Genomic DNA, 24,759 nt, shown 5'->3' with positions numbered 1-24,759 from the left:
CCAATTTAGAATTGCTGGAATCACTGAAGAAAAGAAAGCCAACAGCACTGGGTGAGGACAGTGCTTCCTACTACTGTATATACAATCAGCCTTGATTATTGTGGAAGGTAATCTCTCAAACTTTCCATAAGATCTGCAACAATGAGAGGACACCATACCGCTGTAACAAGGTAGTTATTGTGGCGATCCCCAACCCTGTTTGTCTAAGCAATTTTCATCAACTTCTCTGGCTTCCAGTTTCTACAAAATACGGGATGAAAATGAGCTCTCGAAGAGGTTGAGCACAGTTTCCTCTGTGACAATATCTCTGCCAAGAATTCAGCATATTCTGTATGTTTTGACTTAAAATGTGCTCTTGACAAAGAAAATAAAAAATAGTCATGTACGAGTTAACATAAATGGTCATTTGCAAGAACTACGGTTTATCTAACAGATGGGAAGAGTTATGTACTTTTTCAGAGCACTCCAAGCTGGCATCTTGAGTCCTACATTATTCGATATACTTATCAATTGTATCGTAAGTGCTAAGTTGTAAAATAGACATTAATGCTTATACTGATATCTTTATCCAGGACAAGACTTATCCTTAAACATAAGAGAACAGTATTGGCTGGATATGTGATGTGCTATGATTTATAATTTCAAGATCACAAACTTGAATGTGTTGCTATGTACAAATACTTATGAATCATGTAGTTGGCAATCAAGTGACCTGTAAATCAAGGAAAGGCTGCCAAAGGGCATCAGTATCTGTAATTCATGCAAGGTATGATTTTCCTCTGTAATACATAGGATTAGAGAGCCCAATACTGTGTTAAAGCCCTGAGAGTTTACATAGATCCACTTCTAAAAATAGAGCTACAGAGTGTTCTTGGAGCAGAACTAGTAGCAGGGAACGTATGGACTGCAGTAATAGCATAGGATACCCTGCATTACAATGTTACATATTTTGGTCTATTAACAAAGACACTTAGAAAGCAACTTAATCCTTGGATGTACATTTCAGTTAACATAACTGCACACAAATAACCCTACCAAAGGTCGAACATGACTTCTTATGCAGTGAGACTACAATATCAAGTGGCTTTATGAAAAAACCCGTTAGAGGGGAAAGCTGCACAACCCACTTTTAGCAGAATGGATCACCAAATACAAATGATTGACAGTTATGAAATTTAGGCCACACAGCCAACAATTCAACAGTTCAGCACATAAGGTAAGACGGTGAAAAGAGGCGTTGGATTAGTTGGACAGCAAGAGACAGAGACCTAATGAGATGAAGTACAAGGATTTAACGGTAAACTGGGAGAAAACCGCACATTTGCAAGAAGAGGCAATTGTATGTTAGAGAGAATGGACAAGATACATGAAAGGAAGTTGGAATGGAAGTAAAGTAAAGGGCTAAAAAGGGGGTGCCACATGAATGCTGCGGACTCCATCAGTAATGCATACAGTGCACCACTGTAGGCACTGAAAATGACACTGGACATGCTGGTGTCGCTGCAACTCTAATGAATGGAGGAAGCACTGGCTCAGTATACAGCATGGTCAAGTTCCAACACAGGGCAAGCTGATGGCTTCCCTGCTGGTTGTAGTACAAATCGATAAGTGTCATAATGCCAATATGGTCTCTGCAATGCTTGAGCAAACAGCGAAGATTGTGTGCAAAAAATTACTCCACGATATTAATGTACAGAAACTGACTTCAAGGCCACACAAGTCAATTTCTGATGCGTGCTCTCTCACACTGGGATACCTGGTAATGATAAAGCACGTATGCTTGCTGGAGAAGTGCTTTAAAAGACTAAATTCATTTAACCCGTCAGTAAATTTTAAAACATCATGAATCAAAAGCATTCAGATGATGTAGAGATTACCAGATGGGACAGGAGTTAAGCAGGTCAATACAGTACCATAACATGCTCGTATTACACACGCATACTTTAAAGGGGCTAACAGACAAGAAGAGACTGGGATACATGCCGTCAAGGAAGAACATGATACTCATGGAGGGTGGCACAAGTTTACCAATAGGATAAGCAATGAAACTGTTGGGCTCGAACCTCATCACTCAACCATGACTTGCCCAACGCTGGGAATGATAACCTCACAGCTTTGCAGTATCTCATAAAACCTTTGCACACAGAAATGCAGCAGATTATGGAACTGTACGACTATAAGCTAACTTTTATAGAAGTTTTCTCCCACTGAGGATGTATTGCTATCTTGAATATTGCAATCCAACATCATCAGTGCTATCATCACGTAACTGTTTACTGTATAGTATTGTAAAACAATTAATAGTATTATTTTTATTAGTGTACCAATGACGTCAAAAGAAATGGCGACAGGTTAAGTTTAATTCTTCTTCAATGTTAATCAAGGAAAACAAAATATTATTTGTTCCATGCTATAATGATAAACAATTACTGGGAAAATAAAAGTTTTCAAATAATTTCAATGGTGTGTTTATACCCTCGAAAACGACGGAGATATCCTTTACTTGTAATGATTAGCTTAAAAGCAATAAACTCGATATCACTGAATAAAATATTCATTAACATTCTGAAATGTACAAAAAGTATTTCCCTCCATTACTTTACTCTAAACTCATACAATTTATCTTTATATTTGCTAAATATTCGGCTCTAAAATTACACCATAACACGTACTCGTAACTAACTATACGCCTAAGAAAATTCAATTTATCGCAGCCTTTGGAATATTAGGTCCAAGGCAATTCCTGAAGTTTGCCTGTAGTCCTGTCCCTGATGAAACCACAAGGAAATAAGTCAGGTAGATCACAGATTAACTGATGTGCCATGGCTGCACTATTGGACAAAATTGACCAGTTACAGCCCCTTTGGTTTCAGTATCTTATATCACCTCTTCATTTAAAATACATAAATGGCAAAAAGGATACTTATTTCTCAAAGCAATAACAGCATTAAATAAACTCAGTGGGTTTTACATTGTGGGACCGGCTGGGAGTACCAAAGTTACTTAAGACAACAAAAATCTTCGACAATTTCGTATGAACAGCTGTTTGTACATCTTGAATCGTGTACAATGTGGAGATAAATTTATTCAATGGTTCTGAATTGGTTTTATGCTCAGTTTTTTACGGCAAAGACCAATGGGATGGTCAACCTTACGTTAACATCAGGTTTGACACAGGAAAAAAAAAAAACGGAGAAAAGAGCGGGGGTTAACCCCACAGTAAGTGCTAGGGGTCAGGGAAACAAAAGCAAAGTTTGGCAGTGAAGAGTGAAGAAACAGAGCCGTTCACAATGCCAAAAAACATTAAGGTACTTGATAAAGGGTTTGTGCTTCGGCTCAATAAAAGTGATACGTCTAAAATATAACGGGTCTGGGACTCTAGGGTGGGCAACACCCCTAAAAATTCACCAGATGCATTTGAGACCTTATCTACTGAAATGTGAGCGACCATTCTCCCTTGGCAACGAGTCGAACACGAGTGTTTGTGTTCTTGCACGTGTCGTGTTGTGAAGATTAAAACTTGAACCCCGAGTCTTGATCATTTTATTAACACCTGCAAAATCCCTCTTTTCTGATTCTGAACACAGGATTTCTCCTTAACACTTCTATTTCCAAGCAACTGTCAACGTCTACAATCCCAATAATAAATTATCTTGCCTTTTACAAATTCAATACTTCTCAAGATAAATAAAATAAATAATAAGATATAAAACAAAACATTGCACTAAAGTACCATAGGTAAGTAATAACAGTTTTTACGCTATCGTCTAAAAAATATAACAAACAAACAAATAACAGCAAAACAAAAGCACTGCCAAACTAATCGCACCATCAACGAGTGTATCTGAAGAGGTTTAAAGTGACTGATCTTTTTAGAGATTTTCTTTTTGAGTCTTTGTCATGGAGTTGTGCTTTATCTGCAAAATCGAGAGAGAGAGAGAGAGAGAGAGAGAGAGAGAGAGAGAGAGAGAGAGAGAGAGAGAGAGAGAGAGAATTCATATTCCACTCTCTGCTACCAACAGCCGAAGTTATAAATCTACCTCTTGCCCCCTTACAGCTGGCAGGGCATGCAATTAGAACGAAAATCATGATGAACGACTACAATAATGAGCCTTAAACAGTAACTGCACTTTAATCTCGCTGGCTTACCTCTCATGATTAAGGTTAACGGCGGGAATGCAGTGCAAGTACCTTTGGTCATCATCATTCCGATGTTGCTAACCAATTGCTGGCCGTTCTTATCACGGAGTGATCTTGAACTTGAGAATTGCTAATACTCTGTGTGCATGTATAGGTTCGCTGACGTTTAACAATCTATGTTCGTGTGTGTAAATGTATATTACATTATATATTTATATATATATCATATATATATATATATATATATATATATATATATATATAGATAGATAGATAGATAGATAGATAGATAGATAGATAGATAGATAGATAGATAGATAGATAGATAGATACTGTATATATTTCTAATTTTAATAGCTAATGTTACCTTTATATTCTGGATTCCCTGCACTTTGTTGCATATCCAAACCGATGTCAAAGCTGTGCGGTGATTCGAGTCCTGCAACAGAAGGTCAAAGATTCTTTATTTATTTCTCGTCTGGATGTAAGTTTGCATTGCTAAACATGTACAAGAGTGTTAGAGGAAGATGAAATATTCATTGGGCAAAGTGACAATTTATATATATATATATATATATATATATATATATATATATATATATATATATATATATATATATATATATATATATATACACACACATATACATACATACTAGCTGACCAACCCGGCACTGCCTGGGGAAAACTCTGAATGACAGTCAATCATTTACCTTAATAAGGAAGTAAAACGTGGAGTGGTTTTGATTAACATGTTTATTTAGAGCAATGAATTTTAGACAGAATTATTAATCACAGAAAAGAAAAGAATTTTCAATTATAGGACACATATTTTACATGACAAAAGAATTCAAAAGAGATGCAGGAAAATTTTTCTAAGAGCAATTCCAGTCACGCTACTCAGCTCAACACTGAGCAAGAAAGTGTACGAACCTACATTCCTGACACGCCAAGTTTCACACCAGTCCAGAACCCACAGCAAATAAGGTACCCGAGGGGGGGAGGGGCAACAGGTATGAAACCTGCGCGAAAACCTTCCTTGGGTCAAATGAGTGCCGCATACAAAATTTTGTCCAGATCTGTCAAAGCAGTTCGGATTTCTACAGAGCACAAGTTTACATACATAAAAGTCTAGTTACATTCACATTTATATATATAGATATATATGTATAGTGAAAATTTGAGAAAGCACTGTGGTTATAACAATTACATTATATGTATACATTATATATATAGGCTTTATATATAAAATTTAATATGAAAATAAAACAAATATGTATGAATGTATGTATAGACTACACTTATGAGACTTCTTGGTTTAGGTCATCATACTGACCTCGTCCGGGGTCGATTCCCAGGTGTGTTGGAATGATTCAAGCAAGTTATATTATATCTTACTGTGCCTATGTTGACCTAGAAAGTGAGTCAGGTTATCCCTATCAAGAGGAGGTTCTCGAAAAACTACTGAAATGGTCATTGCTACATTCATACTTTATCTACTGAATCATGGATTAATTTCCGGCGCCGTAAAACTTCAACAATATTGCCGGCTTCATATTCCTACACAGACAATGCTACCGTGGTGGGAGTAGATGACAAACCAGGAGACTGCTGTCATAGGAAGTGCCAACATTTTGCGATACAGGTTATTGTATATCATAGCAGACGGAAGCCAAAGAGTTGTGGACTTTTCTTTTGGGGGGGGGGGAGATATCCTTTAAATGGTGGATACGCCTCCTCTCCTTCGGCCTACGTCAGTCACTATTTTCCCTCTTATAGGACTCCGGAGAAAGAAAATGACAGCACACATGCTTGCTGCTCTGCGTAGTATGGAAGTCACCATATGGCTGGGAGAATGGATTTTGCAGCCTCATAACCTGTACTATTACTGCAAAAATCTAGTGATATGTGTGTATAATTGGTTAGACTACTAATCGGCTGCAGAATTTAAACCCAAACCATAAAATTATAATATATTTATAGTGCTATAATATATATGCCAAGAATAGACAAACGACTTAATGGACCTACCATAAAATTTAACATTCTAGTGCTACAGAAATTATGGACCTCAGAACTCTGGCAGTATCAGGTATGGGGAAAAATTTTTTCATTACCTGTATTGCCAGCATCTTTAAAATCAGTAAAAAAATCGCCTGTTCAGTCATTCTTCTCACAGAGGATACTATTGTTCCCCTTCCTTACACTACTGATCGAAAGAAATGCTGAAATTCCTCACACAGAATGCAGGGCAACAAACGATCAGAACACACTTCTTCGATACATTCTCTCTCTCTCTCTCTCTCTCTCTCTCTCTCTCTCTCTCTCTCTCTCTCTCTCTCTAAAAGGAAAGCGTATTAGGGCGGGAGCTCTATATGAAAGAGGAGAAATCTCACCCTTACAGGCAGCAATCGAGAATAGTGGCTGGTGAAGATTCTCTCCTCCCCAAGGGCAAGACAGCATGTGCACTTCGCCACACTATATAAAGATAATCACCAGTGTGATAACGAGTTGTAATTACACTATAAAGCAGAGAAGCTACCTGTGTTGGGGATCTCCAGTATAAATCAAACCTTACATTTATACATAACTTTAGATTACGTACTGGACAAGGCATAAATTCCTACCAGCCCAAATTCAATTTTATTCACGGCTCTCATATGGTTACCGTGTGGGAATAATTCTAACTCAAATGAAGAAAGATTTACCGATAGAGAACCTTACATTTCAACATACTCCCGTGTATGTGGCTCCGTTCTCTCTCTCTCTCTCTCTCTCTCTCTCTCTCTCTCTCTCTCTCTCTCTCTCTCTCTCTCTCTCTCATACATACATTCTCAAACGCGCGCGTGCTCGTGCAAGAACATAATCAAATTCTTGATAATAAAGATATATTGCATGAAATTTCAATTAACCATTTCATTATTTACTTTTCCTTGCGAAGTATTCCTCAGAAGGGCAATTATGAAAGTTTTAACAAAACGTGGCGACCGATCGGTCACTTTAGAGGTGTAATCAAATGACCCCTCCGAGGCAAAACTGAGCGACTCCGAGTTTCTTACCCGACACTGACTTGGACTTCAACCTACCAATACAAACAAAATAAACATACAAAAGGAAAACACCTTCCCAGTCCACAGTGAGGAGCCATAAAAGCTAAGAATTATGTAGCCCAAAATTTCTCGTGGAAACGAAACTGAACGCAAAGGCCAGATATGATTATGAAAATGGCTGTGATAGAAACCAAATACGGATCTTACATTCAATGTAGTCATATACAATTATATTACCAGAGTAAACCCTGCCATTTTTATTGTATTTCCATGTTCATATCAAAACTTTTTCGAGTGTTCCCTCTCGTTCCCCCCCCCTTTTTTTTTCTTCGTTCTTAATGGTGTGCGTCTCTCTCTCCCTCTCTCTCTCTCTCTCTCCTTTCCTTGGCCCATTACCTCCGACTTTTTGCTTCTGCCGAGCAACCAACCTCCTCGTCTTCGTTGGTATTCATAACAGCTCCAACGAAGTCAGCCTCCCAGGAGAACGGACGCGTGCTCGAAACAACTTACTGTAGACAGCCTATGCATACTAATGAAATAAAATAATCGAGTTAGAAGCCTCGGAATACATTTGGAAGGCAGTGGCACAGGCAAATACTTTATACGAGGTCTTCCTCTTGATTACTACATTCGTTCAACCCCAAGGACGATGGGGGTGCTGGCGGCGGAACGAAGAGAAACTCAAGTTTTGTTCGATAAGCATCCGTGCAAATGAGAACGATGCGTACGGTACATGAAGACGATCCCGATAATGTCAAGAATGAATTCCAGTGAATGCTTATGTGAAGATAATACTGATTGAGTGAATTATGGATATGGACGTCCAACTGGTGCTTCACCACAAAGGAGATTTTCGACGATAAAAAACAGACTCCAGTCAAAAACTAGTTAGTATAAATTATACTAAGTCATTTTTACCACATATTAATGTATTTGTAATGGCCACAGTGAATACTTTGGATTTATTCTCATTCATGAATAAACAAATGCACCGTTTTTTGCTCATTAAAACTGTTCAATCATATATTAACTAAATTATGCGATTTATAAAATGCTCATAAAAATTATTGAAACATTTAAAATGGTTCAAATCATTTACACAGCTGAAGAATTCCGGCTCTTTAAACGAATATCATTACCACTATTATTGAACCCAAGTGATTAGTGAGAGAGAGAGAGAGAGAGAGAGAGAGAGAGAGAGAGAGAGAGAGAGAGAGAGAGAGAGAGAGAGAGAGAGAGCTATCTATCTAGATTAAGCCAGCCGTATGCTGGCATGGGATCTTGCTCTTCAGCAACCCGTCATAAGCGAGAGAGAGAGAGCGACTTCCAAAGCTATATTCCGGGAATGGAAGTAAACGTGACATTATAATGAGAGAGAGAGAGAGAGAGAGAGAGAGAGAGAGAGAGAGAGAGAGAGAGAGAGAGAGAGAGAGAGAGAGAGAGAGGGGGGTCTTTCACAAGACATACCCCACGAAAATGGGCACTAAAAATACGACTTGCAGGAGAGGGACTCGAAGAAAATGCCAAGGACTGAACAACGATCAGGTGATTTCAAAGCCTACATGGAAGATATAAATAATGAAAAAGAATTTTAAGGAAGAAACAAGCAGCTATGAAGAGAGGGGACATTTTATCTCAGGGTTAAGCAGTTTTTCTTTAGTTTTAAGGAATATTATTATGAAACTGGCAAGATGTACTCTAACATGCATATATATATATATATATATATATATATATATATATATATATATATATATATATATATATAAATATAATATATATATATATATATATATATATATATAAAAATATAATATATATATATATATATAAATATAATATATATATATATATATATGTGTGTGTGTGTGTGTGTATACATATATATACTATATATATATGCTTGACCTTTCTGGCACAGCCACATCCAAAAGCGAAAAAGAGTTAAGGCAGAATACAATTAATGGATCATTATGTTTCTTGCCTCTTTATCAAGTGATTCCAGCTACTACTACTCAAATTTTCAGCAAGTATTATGGGATAAGGTGGCTAGAGCCACATGGCCCTCTCGGCCATGACAAAAATCCATCAGTCGACTGCCTACGCGGTACTTAAATGACTGGTTAGACTTAGAGAAACAATAAATTCAACGGGACGCTTCCAAATCTCTCAATCTAGGGCGGACTTGAAACTTAAGGATTATCTAGTTACGAAAATAAAATAACTAGTTTACAAAAACATACATCTGGGATTTTTATACACCACTGCTATCAAAATATCTACAAACAATGATACAGGTTATCCTAAAAGGGTTTTAACTTGAAATGCATGATTCCACAAAGCGGAATATATGACAAAAAGAGGAAACGGTAAAAGTATATGCAAAGCAAAACAGTAAAAAACGAGACGAAGTTTCTTCAGCGCAATCGAGTTTTCTGTACAGCGTATAATCAAGGCCACCAAAAATAGATCTATCTTTTGGTGGTCTCGGCATAATGCTGTATGAGCCGCGACCCATTAATCTTTAACCGTGGCCAGGTGGTGGCCTGTCCTGTATCGTTGCCAGAGGCACGATTATGGCTAACTTTAACCTTAAATAATATCAAAACAACTGAGGCTAGAGGGCTGCAATTTGGTATGTATGATGATTGGAGGGTGGATGATCAACATAACAATTTGCAGACCTCTAGCCTCGGTAGTTTTTAAGATCTGAGGACGGACGGACAGACAAAGCCAACATAATAGTTTTCTTTTGCAGAAAACTAAACCTATATATCAACAGATTAATATATACATGCATAAACTGCAACTGGAGTCATAAAAGGCAATAGCAAATGGTCCTCGAAAAGTAATATTAAGGCCTCTCCAAAGCTTATTTTCATAGGAACCAAGACGGCAGAGGGAATGAAAAACCTCTGGCATGCAACGAGAAGTGTGACATCTCTACGGGTTGAGAAAAGGCCCGTGCAGTTTCAATCTACACCAACCACTTGACAGTGTTAAAACGTGGCATCGCCGACGAATGTGGCCGCTGAGGCTCTCCAAAGAGAATACCCGGAGAGCACCACGGCTATTTCTGAGGCGCTAAAGGCGACATGACGGCCAAACATGATACCTTCTGGCGTTGGTCTATTACCACAATTAGTAAAAGAAACCACCTCTTCAGGCCATCTCGTCTACATGATGGAAGTACCACGAGTCTGCTTAATTGGAAAATAAGAAAACAAGAGAATACAATTAAAAAGCTTGTTCCACAACATAAGTATCCAAAAAACACATCGGTAGTAATAAAAAATCAGCGTTGAATTTTCAATCTATCATAATAGCTCAGTATGCCTCCCTGCAAGAACATTTCAACAGGTCCTGTATTTGTCAGGCAGAGACAAAATTCATTAAAAATAATGAACAGTAATAGATAACCCCTCAAAATATTAATATATGTATACACACACATATAATATATATATATATATATATATATATATATATATATATATATATATATATATATATATGTGTGTGTGTATATATACTAAAAATTCACAAAAATATGCACATGACTTTGCTTCTTACCTGAAGCCCAAGGAAATGCTTGAAAAGAGACGACAGAGTGCCAAGTACTTTCGTGTATTTAACACGTCTTCGGGGCACAAGATTTGCGGAAGATAAATCATAGGAAAAACTTGAGCAATGAAAGTTCACAGTGGCCCTTCCCTGACGCGGCCATGATATATATATATATATATATATATATATATATATATATATATATATATATATATATATATATATATATATATATATATATATATATATATATATATATATATATATATATGGATGTATGTATGAATGTGTGTGTGTTCCAACTTAACTCTGAAATGCACTGAGGAATTTCAACAAAACTTGTTTATAAATATGACTTACTATCTGGAAAAGAATACTGTCGGGGTAATACATCACTAGCACCAAAGGGCACCAAAGGGGTAGGGGTGGGAAGGGCTTCTCTGAAACATGGCTGGTTCTGCCCATATACTTAGTAACCAAATAAACTTTACAGGTTTACAATACCTCATTTCAGTATAGGCTACACATGACTTGCTATCTGGAAAAGAATACTGTGACGGTAGGACATCACTTGCAGCAAAGGGGGTGGGGGTGGGAAGTGAGTGACATGTAAAAATAACCAAAAACGACAGACATTAATGTCTAATCCATAGTTCTGCAGGTCACTGGGAAGAATAGTGGCACTCCCGATGCCCTTTAAGTCGAAGTTCAGCCCCAGTAGGAAGGGGGGGGATGAGAAGGGTGAAAAATAAAATGTCAATAATAACAGATATTAGTGTCTAATCCATAGTTTTCGAGGTCGCTGAGATGAATAGTGACACTCTCGATGCCCTTTAAGTCCAAGTTCAAACCCGATAGGAATGGGGGGGTGAGAAGGGGTTAAATATAATAGTAAAAAATGTTGGGCATTGTAACTGAAGCAGCTATCTTAACAGGAGAGAGAGAGAGAGAGAGAGAGAGAGAGAGAGAGAGAGAGAGAGAGAGAGAGAGAGAGAGAGAGAGAGAATTTATCACATGTCAGAGTTTTCCCAGACAGCTCTGGGTTGGTCAGCTCTGTAAATATATATATATATATATATATATATATATATATATATATATATATATATATATATAGATATATATATAGATAGATAGATAGATAGATAGATAGATAATATATGTATATATATATATATATATATATATATATATATATATATATATATATATATATATATATATATATATATATAGAGAGAGAGAGAGAGAGAGAGAGAGAGAGAGAGAGAGAGAGAGAGAGATTTTATCAGCGCATTCATGATACCAGTGGACTGCTGCCCTTCCCAACCGTTATTTCATTCACAAAATTCGAATTCAAGATTTTCATTTGAAAACATATCCTTAAACATAAGCGAAATACGCCTTGGAAGGGATGGCAACGGGAAGACATTATGTGCCGATGGCATCTGGCTTATCTTGGTGGTCACCCTTCCAATTACGCTACTGTCCAACCAGCGTAAAGAACATATTACTCTCGTTGGCAGAATTAAACAAACCACAAACAGTCACTTTAGAACAACACAGTTGGCGACTGCAATCAATCAATTTCGAGACCCGAGAAGACAGTAATGGGACACTCAGTAAAATCGATTACTTTATTGACAGTTCGAGACCCATAACTTCAGCCAGTGATTAGAGTCTTCCTCTGTAGCTGTTTATTAATATCTACTTTAATCCAAGGACAATTTCCTAAACGATTAACGTTGATTTTCTAATCTCGTCCGACCACAGCACGTTCGAGTTCATGTTTATTGCTTGCAAATCACGTATTCAACTACCTCGTTTATTACGCCTCCTTAAAATGAAGCGTATTATCCATAATTTACGACCCTGAAAGCATTCTTTCGTACGTGTTCAATAATAAGGTTACGACATCAATAACAATTCAACCCCAACTCCTACCTCTGATGTTAGGGCTTCATTTTGTGTTGAGGTCGACAGGCCTTTTGACTGCCCTACCTCTGTGTTGTTTATTATTATTATTATTATTATTATTATTATTATTATTATTATTATTATTATTATTAATGGTGTACCAATACCATAAAAAATTATGGTAAGATGAGTGTAAAGATAACGAGACCTGACCTTAGGACACTACGCACTGTCCGAGTTCGAACCAAGCTGCTTTCATTCTGTATACTTCCGGAAGATAATGATGGGATAAACTAGAACCAGGCTGGATGACACAAAGTTAATTAAACGTACAGTTTATCACCGGGAGAGCATTGTTGTTATACAATGAAAAACATTAATATACGGGCAAATCTCGTTTTAATATTTACAGATTTCATTATCATCATCATTATTATTACTGATGGACAACACCACTCTTATTGTCACTAGTATTGATGTTCAAAACTAGCAAAAATCCACGTGAAGTATATATAAGATCGTTTACACACATTGCAACGTTGTATAAGAATGTCCATCTAAGGGAAACATAAGCATGGAGAGAATTCCATATTCTGGTGATAGGTGAAAAGAAGTTACTAAATCAGAGTAATCGGCCTACTGGTGATTTTCAACCTGTGACGAGGTCGGGATTACGTGGCCTTTCTAAGCAAGAACACTAGAAATAAGTGTTCATGATAAAATTTAATTTAAGGGAGTAAGCAATTCTAAGTAATATTTTACATTATACAGAGTCTGCACATTGGCATATTAAAAAGTCAGATGTGAATGCACATGTGACCAAAGCGGTTTAAATCAATAGCAGTCACTTTGAAGGAGCAAAATGGTTCTTCCTTTCTAACATACAGAGAGATATTGGAGAAATATGGTGAAATTAACCCAGCAAGAATAAAGTCTAGTAAATGCAAAATAACTGCGTCAACGAAAATACGAAAGTTTCAAGAATAATCTCTTCTGAACATGGTTACTTTCTTTAATAACAAATCTCGTACACGATGAAATACCCTACAAGAGAATATATCAGTGTTCTAGAAAAGTGTCCTTCCAACGAACAATTGTAGAGGGTCCCTTCTGACTCCGTTTAATCTCTCTCTCTCTCTCTCTCTCTCTCTCTCTCTCTCTCTCTCTCTCTCTCTCTCTCATTTCCTCTTCAAGGTCATACTAAATAGTTTTATCTCCGACTAAACCTCTGACGATGGAGGTGGTAAGTTAGGTTTAGGGTTACCATCGATATTGCCAAATATTCGATCTCCTGACAACAGGTAATCATATTTATGTGATTCTTTAAATTTAGAAGAGAATACCAAGTTAAAAGATTGCTCATCCAAAAGGTACATGTCTGTCAGTTAATGAAGAACTCTGAACAACAGTCACATCTTAGTAAGTTAATGAAGAACTCTGAACAATATATCTTAAAAAAAATCCTTTTCTTTACTCTTATAAATTGTTGCTACCATAACAACAAAATTCTGAAGAATTCTTGTTACTGAACCACAGCTGAAATTAAAGAATAATATACAGCCACTGAGGACCATCAAAATCTTCAATACAATACCCAAATAACAACATTAGCCATTAAAAAGAACTGAGTAAAAGCCCTTGGGCAACACCTAAATCCAGTACCCACCACGGAGGTGGCAAATCATCTACACGAGAGCTACTGAATCTTACAACTCTCAAACTAATGCGATGAACAGACCAATACGGTATGCGGATTCCAGTCAGGTGGCATGAGGACAGCATTACCGTTAAAACCAATGGGCCATGAGCATGACGATGGTATTTTTATACAGATCTAGGTATGACGACATGCGAGAGGTTATGTAATGTGGCTTTGAGCCCGGAAGTGATATTCCTCCTAACAAGAGGGTGATATTTAGGTTATCGCAGTGAAAGCTGGCTTTTAAGCCAATCAGAACCGACTTTAAAAACCAAATTACTGTACTCTGAGCTTCAACTGTGATATATAAGAGTCAGCAGGTTTTGGTTTACGATGGTGGTGAAAACACTAAAAATTTGAAGCACCTTTGATTATTATACTTCCTGGTGTCACATTACAAATAACTGCCTGACAGTGCAGTTCTCGTTCAGTTCATAGTGTTATTTCATTTACTCTAAAAAATTTATTGTTTGAGCACATTAGTTCTCCAACTGCAGCACAAAAACAAAATGATCTACCAATCAACAGGGTTCAGGGAGTGGTAAGTCTTCCTACAAAAATAAAATAATATCGCATTACAAGCAGACACTACAGCTTGAAAATTGAAGATAATATGTCAGTTCACGTGTTCCTCCTGACTGGGCAGCAGTGGATGTCAAAAAAGCTAATGGCTTCATTCTCTGTTACGAACTAAAAACAAAAAAGTAATAAGTTCTTAAATACACAAGTCTTCAACGAACACCATATTCTTTGGAAGCTTGAATTTAGTGTCAATAGCCCATGTGGGCTTGCTTTATATGAACTGGTTTCATCTTCTGAATAATAATAATAATAATAATAATAATAATAATAATAATAATAATAATAATAATAATAATAATAATAATAATAATAATTTCAAGGCGAGTTTAATAACGGATATCCAACTAAGGTGGCTACAAAGCATATAGTAATGTCCTCTGACGTGTTTTAAAAAACTATGCATAGGATACTGACCTTAGTTAAAACAAAATGCACCAATTAATAAGTGAAGTGAGAATATCAGCCATAAGAGTGAACTTGTATCGAAAAGAACATGAAAACACTGTAGGAAAGAGAACACCTTCAAAAAATATAGATCAGAGAAAAATACAAACCAAGCCATTGATGTTCTTTAAGTTCTTATGTGCGTTTCAGTTTTTAGGTAGCATGCAGACCACTGATTTGAAATTGCCACTGAAAATGGTGTAAAGGAAATTATTACTTAAAAAGCTTGATGTCATAACATAAGCTCTACCAGTTTTATTTCGTAAGCTCAGTTCAAAATAATTGCTGTTACTCTGAAGAAAGTTAGACTTTTAAAATGATCTGAGTTCAAATTCGTGACCTAATTTAGTATTCAAGTTGTGCTCAGGCAAATACTACAACTGCATTTCTGGTTCAGTTGAACGTTTATGTAACACACACACAAAAAACTCACTATGTGTGCATGAAATTAATGACACGATCTAATCCAATTTTGTTGCCGAGTCATATGAAACAAATGGCTAACTGGCAACAGCACTACTTCTGAAAGGGCATATCAAGAGCACTGACGTTTGCATGTTTGCAAACTTGTACAAGATTTTCACATTAAAACAAATTTAATATAAACAGGCATTTTTGACGGACATTAATTGAAACTTCTCCGAAATCCTGGAAGACGCCTATGCCACAGACCTTAACTCAGAGTAACTTCAATAACTTGGGAACTGTAGTTCCTTAAAGGTCTCTTAAGGTAACCATGACAATTTTAAAACCATTCAGGACAGAAAAACAAAAAGACAGATGTGACGCTAAATTATACGTCCAACTCAACGCGTTGGGAGAAGTAGCAAATGATACACTTGACTCAGGGCGTAAATTGGAAAAAAGAAAAAGAAAATAAGAATATCCTCCCCTTGATGGCACATAATCAAAGCTTAGACCGACGACTGGTTCTTCCGGAACGTATTAGGGTCTTGTTTTTGTTACTTGAGCAGAGTCAGGGATCCTCCTTGAGCAGGTCAAGTTCTTGCTCGAAGCTTGATGAAGCAAGCAAAAGCAACAGGGTACATCGCATGCAATAATTAAGGTGGGATGACTGGATGGAAATTGAGTCATATAGCATATGTGACAGCTAGTTCATTTCCGCCTGGGTTCAACCCTTGTCACGCCCAAGTCATTTCTCTACCCCTGACTTCCCTATGTACTAAAAGAGCAGTAAATCATTAAATCTATTCATATTAGTGGTATATAAAAATGTTAATCATATGGCCCAAAGTAAACATATTATTAAACGCTAATGTTGCTACGCACTAAAAGCAATCTGAGTCCCTTTAAAAAAATGCATTCATATCCTCAGAAAAAAGATTTAGACACTAAAGGCTGTTGAAGTTATTTTTTGAAATACTAGTAGTACTCAATGTAGCAGAAAGAAACAAAGCTCAGTAAAAAAGATGAAAAAAAAAAAAAAATATCTCGCCATTCCCAACCATTAAACTGTATTTCCTTGCACACCCCAAAGCCCTCATTATGGAACGACTTGCAGATGTAACACGTAATACACTTCCTCCTTCGGTCAATCTCCCATAACATTTCATCGCTGAAGATTAGCTTTTGAAGTTTATTTAAAATGACCCTCTATATACGGTTATCATGTCCCCTACTATCAATTAAATTAAGTACAAACTGAAGCAGTAAAAAAGACGTAATCCGACTTAATTAGCTGACATTCCTTTACTAAACTTGGAAAACGCGAAGAGACGACAAAAACAGCAGCAGCGGCAACAACAACAACAAAACAACTAGAGCCAAGGTTACTACCTGTGAATGCTCAAAAGTGCAGTCCGAAGTAACTTTAACCTTCACGTGTTATTCTAAATCACGAGTCCTAATTCCAAACACACGTTCCTTTTATCTCCCCGACAAATATATCTGTGGAGTCTATTCACGCAATACAAAGAGCACCTGCTGATTTTCTATCGGGGAAGTCCGTATTATCTTCACGTCATATGGTAATGATACCCTCCGTACAACCGTACATTTTTACCAGCATTACCCACTGGGTGATGGAGAGATTGCAATTCTAGTCATACAATAGTGAAGGTGCAACTGTTGTTCTTGCTGATTTATCAAGCCTATTCTCTCTCTCTCTCTCTCTCTCTCTCTCTCTCTCTCTCTCTCTCTCTCTCTCTCTCTCTCTCTCTCTCTCTCTCTCTCTCTCTCTCTCTCTCTCTCTCTGAAGTACACATATGCTTACAAAACGATTGGTAAATGAATCAAGTTCGCTCACAAACTTTCGATGAACTGAATAAAAATATTAGCCACCTCAGTTGCACTTTCGAAAAAAACATCACGGGAGCTTTATCGTCAAAAATCACAACACAAACAAGCATTTGACTTTCGTATGCAGGCAGAAGCTGTAATGTTAACGTTTAAAAATAGCCAAATAAGAAGAAAACAGTATGAATGGGTTCCTTTCCGTAAATCTTTCCGTAAAGGTCCATAATATCATATGCTAAGATCACTGAAGAACAATGTCATTTCTAAAACTGACATAGGAATCATATTTTGTTCATTATGTACCAAAGACCGATGAGAAAAAAGTATCTGTTCCTGATACTGGTACACAAGTTTATTTTATACACTCACGAACTGTATAGCAAGTAATTGAGAACCCCAACGATCCAACAAATGATGAACCTAGCCCTTGTTTATTATCCCATCACATTTTCTTATTTCACGTTTTTCAAACGAACAGAGGCAGGCCAGCAAAAACAAGTTTGGTATGGTTTCAACGGAAGTGTGAATGTAAATGACTAGCATTACATGCTCCAGGACGTGGATAAATTATTAAATTTAGGGACATCTGGAAATTTTACTAAGCATGCGCGTTGCAGAGCAGTTCGCAATAAAAACAAATGAGCAACCATTTCGGAAGGTTTAGGGATGAGTTTCACAGATATAAAGATGAAAAGGCTCAGAGTCAAATACAGCAGGCTACAGTTACAAAAATCATGCTACATATATTCAATTTATTTGAAAATTAAGAAAACTACTGGTAGGCAATTAAGAACCTTCTTTTACCTTTAACTGACAAGATATACTTATCATGCCACTAGCTGAAACTCTTCAACAGTGCAATAAGTTTCAGAGCCAGCGCTGAATACCACCAGCCGAAATCACAACGACGAGAGGATCCTGTCTTTAATGGAATGCTGATGTTATTAGTGGTTTAAAAACGTTCGTCAAGTGAGGAACCTCTCTGGTTGCTGTAATAAGTTCGCCCTACCCCCAGAAGTCGAAATTATGTAAACGGGGTTAAATACGGTACCATACTGATCAACCCCCACACAAACTAATGCAGCATATAATATTGAGGTGATGAAGTTTTCCTTTTTTATTTAACATATGTTACTCAGATACCTTTTAAATAATACGATGAAACCAGCAACACACACAAAACATATGAACAACGTAAAAATACAACTTTTGGGGGGTGAAAGCTCATGATTCATCAAAAAATAATTCTGAAAACTTGGAAAAAATAAATTACATGCTGTCGACAAAAATGAACAAAAATGAACGAGAAGGATGACTAACGTAAGCTCTCTCTCTCTCTCTCTCTCTCTCTCTCTCTCTCTCTCTCTCTCTCTCTCTCTCTCTCTCTCTCTCTCTCTCTTGTCAAATGGTAAATCAGTCAATAAACCTGGAGTAAAAAAAAAAAAAAAAAAAAAAAAACACTACAGTTTAAACAGAAGTATACCACAGCAGAGCACCAACAAATATGTATCACAAGGAACTAGAAGCCCTCAAACCAGACCATTAGCAGGAGGGACCACAACAAACAAAACGAGAAGAAACAAAGCCAAGCATCCAGCACAAGACATGCGCATCCCGAGAAGATAATAATAATTTCCCGGACATTGTATTAACATCAATCTCGCCGAGGGTCTCATCATCTTATTACCGAGGGTGAAAAATCCTCTCCCGCGACTTGATTGACCTCACAAGATGCCGACGCCGTTCCCTTCCGAATCCCTCTGAGCACCTCCGAGTTGACAAGGGCGACTCCACAGAGGTAAGTGACTTAATTACATGCAGCATCTGAAGGTATTGCTCGGGTGTCCCGCAGCACACCTAAATTGGGTCCAATGATTCCTTCAGGGCGTTCCCTTGATGCTCCGTCTTCCTTTATTTATAAATGAATGATATATGTGTATATATATATATATATATATATATATATATATATATATATATATATATATATATATATATATATATATATATATATATGTATATATGTGTATTCTGTATATATATATATATATATATATATATATATATATATATATATATATATATATATATATATATATACATACTGTACATATATATAAATAAACATATATGTATATATGTATGTGTGTGTGCATTGCATATCGTTTACAAGTAGAGAAAGAAAAGAAATAAAATTACAGTGAATGCTAAGATGCTTTATTGCGTAGTTTACGTGGAATAAGGAGGATTACAAAGGCGACAATGAAAGATAACACCGATTTTGTGGTGAAAGTTAGCATTTTTGAGATGCTGCTGTTTGGTCTTGTGGAGAGAATGGAAGAGGATACGTTGATATGCATGAATAACTGGAAGTACAGTGAGAGGAAGGGTATGTAGATAGAACTGGGTTCACGGAATGACTCAAGTTTTAGACTGAAAGGGCTCTGCTATACTGAAACAATGAGTGTGCAGAGCTTTTTTTTTTTTTCACAATAAGTGAGGGGTCTGTATCAGTTCCGCGTTTTGTGACTAATGATGATTTTTTTAAAAATAAAAAGCAAAATGTCCAGAGATGTGAGAGTTGTCTTCGTTAGTATTTATTGTCTAGCAATTAAATTTTCGAAAACATTTCAAGTGTGAAAACATTAGGGCAAAGGAGTCTGTAGACAAAACTTAATAACTGCAAGTCTAATTTGTTCTTGTGCTGAGACAACAGTTTACTCTTCTCAAGTGTAGACTTCATAACCTTAAAAATTAGAACTAAATAATTTTGCTGTATCGACAATAATTAGTTCAATACAAGCTTTAGCTTCCACTATAACAAAATGATTTACTGAATGAATCTGTCTTGAATGCCCTACAAGCAAAAATTCCATACCGCACCGTCTAACATGTGTAAGAATACTTTTATCTTTTATGCAAAGAGATATAATGATACGAGAGGGAAAAAGTGGGCACGTTGACGGTCTGAATTTACCGCTCAGGTGTTGCAACCACCGAGGATATTATTGTTTTACAATTATTCAGGTAAGAACAGATTTACACTGATAAAATACTGGAAGAACACGAATTACGAAATGTGTTTATCAAAAATCATACATTTCTGTGTATACTTATAAAAAAAAACGGATAAAAAAATATATCTCGACCTTCAATTTTGCTTCTGTGAAGCAATTTCACAAATAACTGAGAGACTATACTGTTAAGTAATGACTCATACGTTAAAATCTAAAAGCAACAGCTGTTGCAGTCGTTATTGTGATAAATATTTTTCCAATCGATTATTTAGAGCTTTGAGTCTTACATTTTATTACACAAAAATCAACTTGTATAAACAGTAATTAGATTTTATTACTCAATTTAAAAAGACATACTAAAATGGAGCGATTTCCATCCCCTGGAACGTATCCTTAGGAACGGTTCCAGTGATTAACTCCTTTAAGCTAGGATGGAATAAGGTTTAAATGATATGGCCGAGTTGTACTGATACATAATCCTAAATATGATAATGAATACCTTTAATACTGCAGTTGCCATTGTTATCGTTATTACTGATAAAGCTAGTAGCCCAGGATTACATTTTGAAGCCTCTTAACATCAAAAGATATTCTGTTCTTATAAAAATAACCTCGAGTACAAATGAATGGTTTCCGATCTTCGTAGTTTATGTGTACAATTACGCTCAAATTATCATTGCAATGTGACAGGCGGCTCTTCTCCCTGGGAGTAATGAGAAGGATAATAAGGCAGTGTGTAATATAGTTCGACCTTATGCGGCTGAGGATCCTCATTCAACTCCCGAACAGGACGTTTAGCGCTTGATGTAGAGGTGGAGTTTAAATAAATACAGGTGCATATATTATACTGGCCCAAGTTGCTTGATTATTATAGTAATGACGACGATGATGTTGCAACTCTAAGGCCATAAAATGTAATCCATGTCGTGAATTTATCATTTATATTTTATCCCTCGTGACGCGGATGTATGCAGAGGGGGTTAATTGGGTCTTCGGTGGAGTTCGCGGATGCTGCTTTGTGAGAACTGTGTGTGTTTATTCATGGTAGGTTCCAGGCGTGCCTATTATCTGCATTCTGAAAAATCTTTTCTTAAATTTTACTCTCTTGGATTTCACGTCTGACTATAGCCCACGAAAGTACTGCATCTACAAGACCGCTTGGGCTTCTAACAATGTCATTAAAGCTAGCACCTTTACTATAATTCCGTCCCTCCTCTTTTATCCGGGCTTGGTATCTTTACTGGACGTCAAAATTTTTATCATGACGAGACTTCTCTTGAAGAGGCTACCAGGATAGAAACCACCAATGTTTAGCGGTATAAGCGTAAAATTGCACAGGTGTATTTGGTACATCTGCGGCAGACTGCACATGCAAAGAAAACGAAGAGCAAATCCTCGTTGACTTTTGCTCAGGTTAATGGGTTAAAAAATGTTTTGATATGTGCTGAAAGGATGGATTTAAATGCAAGGCACGCAGGTTTGAATCGTAGTTATATAATTCTGACTCATTAATAGCACTACCTCAACTTTCTATTTTAACTATTGTGTGGCTACTCCAGTGTGAGGGCTGAAGCTGAATTAGTAACGTAATTATCCAGTCAGTAACATGAATTTAGGTACCTCATACACCGTACATTTTGAACCTGTCAGATGTGTGTCCTGTATTTCAGTGTGAATTTAACAAGAGTTGATTTTTACAGAGAAAAAAAAAAAAGATGATACTATACGTTACTTGAATAGAAAGAAATAAATATTCAAGGGTGAGTGACAGGTGTGAAGCATTCATTTCTAGAACGGTGAAAACGAAAATAATTTTAAAATGACTCAAAAACTGACAATGGATAAACAAAAAAACAAAGTTTTAACACAGCAAGAAAGCGCCAGAAAAAAGAACTCGCACTCGCATTTAGCTTTCGGTTTCATTATGACTGCCTTAGATTTTACTTAGTACACTTTGGACGTTTGATGACTAGACTGGTAAAATCTCTCAAAGGAACCAGTTTATGACTAACAAACCAATAATTGATGGTTGTTGTTCTCAATCATTCTTCCGTTACAAAAAAAGAGACCGTGGCATACGCGTGCCACATCTCCGATAGCCTTAGTCGGGTCAAGTATACATAATTAATTTCCAGTTTCTGCTTCAGGGAGTCTTGAGACCTTTTTTTATCATGGATAGTTGATGCGTCTCACCTTGCGAGCATCATATTTAAATATAGGAGATTATCAACAATGTTATGAAATTGTTTAAATCTCCTAGATTTATATGTTCAAACTCTTTCCATTATAGTAAATCGTCACACGAAGCGTTGTTTCGCTCCCGAGTAAAAATAACAAAAGAAATCCAGTTTTTCCCTCAAAACAAGCACTGAAATGGAAAACCTTTGCCTTTTTAACACATTTCATAATCTGAGATACTCAAATATCAGTACAAAAAAAAAAAAAACTAAAACTGTCTTTAAGCTTTCAAAAGCTTATTCAAAACTAGACCTACAAAGAAATCGAAGATGTGGCAGCAGAAGGTGTCAGCATTGAACCGCACCTGAACCCTCACAGTAAAATAGATTAAGTTTAGCACCGGGTTTAAACGACTATTGTTCTTCGGTATGCTATAAACTAAAACATGATTGCAAGCTTAATATGACTATCTACTCCCGAAGTAACTTATTCAGCAAGTCATCAACTGCATTCTTTTATTTTTACTGTAATTTCACTTTTACTTCTCTCCTTATACTTACCAATATTACAGAACTTGGTCGGAATTTACCTCATCTATTAGATTTGCCCTCCATTCTTTATCACAATTTGTTCTTGCGATCCTTCAATGTTCTGGCTTTATTTTGATTTTCGGTTCTTTCTCCTACCTCCTCCTCCTCTCCTCCCCATTTGTTTTTCTCCTTGCAATTTCTGTGCTTTTTGACCATTAAGTTCGGAAAAAAATAATGGTAGCAAAAGGTAGTGTTTAGCTGTCTGAGGATATACCTACCTAACCGGCCATGACAGTAATTCTGGAGAGGTCCTGCTTAATTTAGACTCGTAAACATAATTCGTTGTAGCCCTAAATATGAAATAACTTAATGAAAGCGTTTTGTCCATTTTTTTTTTTTTTTACTTTTATTTCAAGTATGTTCTTTTTACACCGCAGCGCCGAGTGCACCATTTTACGAAATTACAAGAACGCCAAACGCTTTGGGTTTTTCTGTCCAAACCTCTCTCTCTCTCTCTCTCTCTCTCTCTTCAGAATTATGCCCGGCTGACCCTCGGGAATATTAATCATAACTATTCGCAACCGATGTATATTTTTTCGAACGTCAAGGGTAATCACGCCGCAGATTATTGTCATTAGTTTCATACTGAGATCCGGCGAAGAAAACAAAAGCAAAATTAAAAACCAAAAGCTAATGAAGGCATTTTGTTCCGTAAGTGATGCCTTCGTCTTTATGTAATGCCTGGGTACGAGTTTGCAGCATTTCTTTTTCAAATTGTGGCGAGGATGTAGGGTGTACTAAAGCCGAACATAAGCCGCCTAATTAGTTTTCTATCTTAGTACAGACACTAACAGTTTACAATAATCATTTTAGAAATAGCAGAATTAGGACTATACTGATAAATTATTTGAGTTTGTAGGCGCAGAAAAGCAATCTTGAATATAATCGAAATTTTGGAGCACAGTTTTTGTAACTGGTCGACAAAACTGTTACGATAAATCTAGAGTAGGTAAGCTGGATGAATAACATAATCCTTAACGTTTAAAATGAATCGCTGAAAAAACTATGGGAAAATTTTACGAACTTGGATTTTACCGAAAATAATAGAATTTGTAATGCATTCAAGCATTTAAAGTTTTACCGAAAATAATAAACTTGTACTGCATTCAAGCTTTTAAGTAAAAGTCTCCAGCAAATTAAATACAATGAATGTATATTATCTAGTCAGTAACATGAACCTACTATCCATTTCAGGGATCGCGAGTCATCTTTTTTCTCAAATATCTTTCAAACCAATTATTTGATCGAAAAGGGACTTTGACACAGTGTACATGACACCTCCCGCTAATTTTTGGTGTTATAGTGCATTGTCAAATGGT

At 36.5% G+C, this 24,759-nt stretch overlaps 1 long non-coding RNA gene across 1 annotated transcript in view; it reads right to left on the bottom strand.

The window, feature by feature from the left end:
* Positions 1–24,759, bottom strand: part of LOC136830814 (uncharacterized) — a 252,854-nt gene that overhangs the window by 186,697 nt on the left and 41,398 nt on the right. The window contains exon 2 of the long non-coding RNA XR_010850754.1: positions 4,508–4,579. This is a non-coding gene — a long non-coding RNA (uncharacterized lncRNA). The remainder of the gene's footprint in view (positions 1–4,507; positions 4,580–24,759) is intronic.

Source organism: Macrobrachium rosenbergii, chromosome 47, assembly GCF_040412425.1.
Source record: "Macrobrachium rosenbergii isolate ZJJX-2024 chromosome 47, ASM4041242v1, whole genome shotgun sequence".
In the NCBI taxonomy this organism is placed as follows: Eukaryota; Metazoa; Arthropoda; class Malacostraca; order Decapoda; family Palaemonidae; genus Macrobrachium; species Macrobrachium rosenbergii.
Note: the sequence above shows the minus strand (reverse complement) of the source record. Positions and strands in the feature narration are given on the sequence as shown.